The 6270-nt window shown below is 27.9% G+C and overlaps 1 protein-coding gene across 1 annotated transcript in view; it reads left to right on the top strand.

The window, feature by feature from the left end:
* The window catches only part of LOC111684110, a 14770-nt gene that overhangs the window by 6796 nt on the left and 1704 nt on the right, over positions 1–6270 (top strand). The window lies entirely within an intron of this gene.

Genomic DNA, 6270 nt, shown 5'->3' with positions numbered 1-6270 from the left:
GGGAAAAAAACGGGTAAAACAGGTTTTCTTAATATCTTACACAATATTAGTGATACAAGAAAAATTGTAAATGCGCCAGCATCTACTCTTAAAATGAGCAGATGGGTGTCCGGTGAAATTTGAAATTCGTACTTTTAGGGGGTAAAAATGTGTAACAAAGGTGATATTGGTACCTTTTTTGGCCCTTCGTACTTTCGTACTTTTAGGGGGTTAAAATGTGTAACAAAGGTGATATTGGTACCTTTTTTGGCCCTTTATAACTTTTGAACTAATAAATATAATCATTTTTTTCGAAATATTTCGGATACATCTCTCAAAATTATGAGACACCTGTTTCGTACTTTTTTTAAAATTCAGGCCTTTTTAGGGTGTAAAAGGGAGAAAACTGTATTTATGGTACTTTTTTTAGCACATTAAGAAAAACTTTTTCGGTTTATTGAATTATTCCTATTAAATTACGGACTAACTCTGTAATATTTATTGTAATAAAATGTTTGCTATCTCACTGGGGAAAAAAGTACCAAAAAGAAAAAAACGGGAAATTTAATTTTATTCAAACTCATTGGGACAATTTTTATAAAATATGAAAAAGTAGTTTATTTACTCATACAAAATAAGCTATTGATATATTATTTTGGAATTCGAGTACTAAGGCCTTTATAGGACCAAATTCGAGGAAATTGTTTGGTATCTTTTTGAAAGCACAATTTGTCTGGAACAAATGATTGCAGATTTGAATCGTTAATGTTTTATTTGTGATATATAGATTTAAATACGGAACATTTTGTAAATTTAATTCTCGAAAAAGTATATTTCTTAGCAAAAAGGGGAGAAATTTTACTTTTTTTATTAGTACTTTCCACTTAGGTAAAATTTATTCCATTTTTGGTTGTTGTTGTTGTAACAGCTCGACTGTGGCCGATAGTTCTTTCCTGGGGAAAAAACTATCGTTGATGCAGCTGTCGCTGGGTTGACAATCTTTGGCCGAGTATGACTCGGGCGTTCCAATTGTCGTGGGAACGTCTATTTTTGGTACTTTTTCTTCCTTCAAATGATACTGTTTAAATGTTCTTTAATATGAACTCAAAACACATGGTTATTAAAGATACATAGTCCTCATTGAATAAGATTCTTTAAGAGAGAACCTTTTAGTACTTTTTATCTCATACATGGTACTATTTTAATTTTCTAAAATATTCAATCTAGGAACATTAATTTTAACATATATGGTCTTGACTGAATATTATTCAATCTAGGAACATTAATTTTAACATTATATAAAGGTACTTTTATATTCTTCAAATGGTACGTTTTTAAAATGGTTTACCGGAACCCACACATTTATTTAAAAAAAATAATAATTTATTGAGAGAAATTTTTGTACTTTTTCACTTTTCCGATGGTTCCTTTTAATATTTTTACAATATTGAACATAGATATTGAAAATAAAATTTTAAATGTAGGGACCTTAGTGAAGGAGAATCTACTGAAATGGACTTTGGTACTTTTTCATTCATTTAATTATATTTTTTGAATTGTATATAATATTGAACACAGAAACATATATATAGAAATATATTACTTTCGAAATTTTCTATAATGTGGAAGCTAAATGAATGAAACTAAAAATACAAGCTTTTTACTGAATGCGAATATAATACTCACGTGATATTGTACGTATAAAACTACATACCCAGGGTATGCTAGTGTTTTTATAACAGGCCAAATAAATCTTAACTGGAGCATAGTTAAGTAACTTTAAAATCAAACAAACAACAACAATAAAACAAGTAAGAAATTAAAGTCAGCCGAGGCCGACCATATAATACCCTTCACCTTTGACAAATATATAATGTGATTTAGTTGTCATATGAAGTATTTAAGTTAAATTGTACCTTGTCTCAGATATATGTACATACTTAAGTCGTTTATTGTTGAATAAAATTGTGGACATTTAAGTGAAATTTTGATGGGGCTTTCCATAGGGGCTTTAATCTTCCTATATATTTTCTGTTTTAAACATTTTCTTCTTACAGATATTTTTACATCTGCATCTAAACCCGCCCTAAGAAGGACATAATCCTTCAGTCGCGTCTTTTAACTTGCATTGCAATCATGCCTGTTCTTTTTTCTTGACGATTTTACTTTCCTTAATCTTTTTATTTTATTGACAAAAAGCTAAATTTAAATGTTAATAGTAAAAAGTCCAATTTATCCATCAACTATCATAACAACTGATATCTTTCACTATTAAACAATATGTTTATTTACTGCAAATAAATCGTGTTGATAGAAAAAACTTTCCAATTTAAATATTTTATTTAAATATTTTACAAAAATACACTGCCTTTAAATACATTTTCATCGGTTTTAATATGACAATACCATTTGTTGTTAGAAAACGCAAAATTATTTTTAAAATTTTGTCATTTTTTGTTCATAGGGAGCTTTCGTTGCTTGGAGAAAAAATAAATAAATAATAATAATTTTACATATGTATACAGTGGATTCCGGGTTTAACGAATACTCAGTTTATTTTCACTGAGTAACTTATATTACGAATAAATGTGTAAATTTAGTACTCGATTTAACGAATTTCATAATAATTATACGGTAAATTTTGTGATTGTACTCTTTTTTATAAAAACAAGGCAAAGCAAAAGCAACAGAACAAGAGTAGCAGAGTGAGAGCAGCACTAGTGTGTTGTTATTGGGTAGATCCCTGCCAGCAAATTTGAGTTTAATTTTGGATTCATGAACTTAATAGTCACTATTAAGGCTCAATTTTATGTTTTTTTGTAAAATTTTAGTGCGTTTTAATATACCAAAAGTAAAATAAATTATAATAAGTAGATAGAATAAAAATATCAAAAACTAACACTTTTTAATACACTAAGAAGATAGTTTAATGCAGAATCATTCTTGCTCTTAAAATTCAGAAGAAAAAGTGTTTGCACATTTCAGTAAATATATTTATTTCATTGTGATCAGTTGTGTGATATACATATTGTGAAATTTAGATTTTGTAATAAATTGTGTTAATTTAAAATTTAATATATTTAAAACATAGTTTAATATATAATAAGCATCAGTGAGAGATTAAAAGAAGTGCAAAACAATATAATAAAGGAGAAATAAAAAAAATAAAAAATATTATAAAGTCGCTTTTATAACATAAAAGAGTATAAAATCATAACACTTTCCAGCTTTTCTATTAACAGTTTCTTCCGAACGGGGTCACTTTTCATTCACTCAGATTACATCAAGTTAGATTGTTTTAAACTTTAAGCTGTAACGTTATGGTTACAATTTGGATAGAAATTGTTGGTAGGGATACATGAACCCTACAAGAAACGTATTTCCGAAATTTACACATACAAAATGATTTTACTAACACACTTGCAAAATTTTTCTTTAAAAATTGCAAAAAAAAAGGATTTTACATTATTTGAGGTATGTAAAATGGAGAAATGATAGTTAATTTATGTATATGCTCACTATATTAATAAAATTAAAAAATATATATCTTAAAATGTTAATAAATTGTGTTTTATTATAAATTGGCATTGCCGTCAGATTTGGCGGATATATTCATTAAGTGTGATTGATCAACTATGATGGATATATCCATAAGGAATGATTAGTCAATTCTGACTAACATTTCCATCATCCTTGATTAGTAAAAATCAAACGAGTTTTAAAATCGGTAGAATTCATAAGTGCAAGGGAGATGCAAGATCACATATACACAAACGATTCCATCAAATTTTTCATATTGCTCTTAAGATCTTGATAGAAACTTTGTTTTACGCAATTATCGATATTTCCTTCAGTAGTGTTAGTCAAATGACCGGTCAAATGACTATCACTGTTCTTGTAGGAAATTCAGTATGTAGAGTCTGAATTAAATGAGAACCCATAAAAGGGAAGGTTTAGATACTTTTTCGTTTTTCAAAAGGTACTCTTTTAAAATTTCCATTATATTGAATGTAGAAACATGAAATTAAGCATGTTGAGCTCAAAGTTTTTTTAACACACCATGGTTAAGGGTATATAAGATTCGGCACTGCCGTACATACAAAATGATTTGTGTGTTAGTACACTTGCAACATTTTTCTTTAAAAATTGCAAAAAAAAAGGATTTTACATTATTTGAGGTATGTAAAATGGTGAAATGATAGTTAATTTATGTATATGCTCACTATGTATATTAATAAAATTAAAAAATATATATCTTAAAATGTTAATAAATTGTGTTTTATTATAAATTGGCATTGCCGTCAGATTTGGCGGATATATTCATTAAGTGTGATTGATCAACTTTGATGGATATATCCATAAAGAATGATTAGTCAATTCTGACTAACATTTCCATCATCCTTGATTAGTAAAAATCAAACGAGTTTTAAAATCGGTAGAATTCATAAGTGCAAGGGAGATGCAAGATCACATGTACACAAACGATTCCATCAAATTTTTCATATTGCTCTTAAGATCTTGATAGAAACTTTGTTTTACGCAATTATCGATATTTCCTTCAGTAGTGTTAGTCAAATGACCGGTCAAATGACTATCACTGTTCTTGTAGGATATTCAGTACGTAGAGTCTGAATTAAATGAGAACCCATAAAAGGGAACGTTTAGATACTTATTCGTTTTTCAAAAGGTACTCTTTTAAAATTTCCATTATATTGAATGTAGAAACATGAAATTAAGCATGTTGTGCTCAAAGTTCGGCACTGCCGAATATAGAACTCTTACTTGTTAAATGATTAATTTTGTTTAGTTTCTAAATTTAACGAACAAATATTTTTATATATTTCAAACTGCTGAAAAATTGCGTAGAAATGCTCACAATCTATATGAACCAATTTAAAATATACATAAAATGTAGACTTCTTACATTAATTACCATATTTTTATCATTATCATTTCAGATGAAGACAACCTACATTCTCGTTTAAAGCTGGTTAAATCTATTACTTTTGTTTTTTTAGTAACCAAAACGTTACCTATTATTTTAGTTTAAATGAGTGTTATTGGCCAATTAAATCTAAGTTATAAGTAAGAAAACACAGTCAACAAAAATAATGAATTTGGAAGAAGAAAACCTTATATTTTATGTAAATAGTAATTTTTTGATTTGTTTTATTAATACCATTATGGTTTAAACGTTTATTTTTTCGATCTACAAAAGTGTTATTTACTAAAAACAGCCGTTCATTGTCTATGTTTCTGTGTGAAAAGTTGGCAATACGAACAAAGTTAACTGATCTTAAACCCATAACAGAACAAGTAAGAATGTTATAGTCGGTCGAGCCCGACCGTATAATACCCTACACCACAGTCTATTTCGCGGAATAATTAGTTTCCTTCTAAATTTTTAATTAAATATTTTAAAATTCTGTATTTGAATGTAATATATTCCCAATAGAAGATGCAAGTGAAAGTACATATAGTAAATCCGATGGCAGAATATATAATGATTCAGTAGACTGGTTATCTCCTACAACAGTGCCAATATTTTTTATGTAGAGAATGCATGTGAAAATTGGATATTGTTAGTAAATTTGTCATTCAGGGATAGTGTTGAGAATAGAATGTAAATTCTATAATATCCATAATATACTCCTGCATTTGTATATTACTACTTATAATAATTGTTTTAAGTAGTTTTTGTATTTTAAATTATTTTATAAATAATTTTTTTTCTTAAGTCTGTTCAATAAATTTATCACAATACAAGTAATGCTAATTTTATTGAATTTGTATGAAAAAATTTGTGATTCTTACAGAATTCCTACTTAGTTATTAGGTCTGTTCACGTACTCTATAATTTGTAAAAATTTGCAAAAAATATTGAATAGATCTCAAGATTTGTACTTCCGAAGAGAGGAGAAAGAAATAAGAGAAAATGCTTCGAAAACTTGGTTGTTATACAGAACTTTGACTGATATATTTTTTGTGTGGGAGAATCATGAAGATTAAATTAATGATAACTTACCTTCAATATAGTAGGTTTTATAAAATTAGAAATCGATAAAATAATTTGTTGTAGGCAACGCAATGCTGCAATGCACAATTCCTGATTCCACTCTTGCGAAAAATGTCTATTACGATTGCTAACACTAGAATGGGTGTGAGACATATTAGAGTTTTCATTTTGGGCATTGTGAAGCTGACGCCTTGCTTTTTTTGACATGTGTTTTCGAGCACCACTCAAGACCTAAAAATACAAACAAAAAAGTATGTAGGAACGAACAAATATAT

The sequence above is a fragment of the Lucilia cuprina genome, chromosome 4 (genome assembly GCF_022045245.1).
Source record: "Lucilia cuprina isolate Lc7/37 chromosome 4, ASM2204524v1, whole genome shotgun sequence".
Taxonomy (NCBI): domain Eukaryota; kingdom Metazoa; phylum Arthropoda; class Insecta; order Diptera; family Calliphoridae; genus Lucilia; species Lucilia cuprina.
The sequence above is the reverse complement of the archived record's forward strand: the minus strand, read 5'-3'. Positions and strand labels throughout refer to the sequence as shown.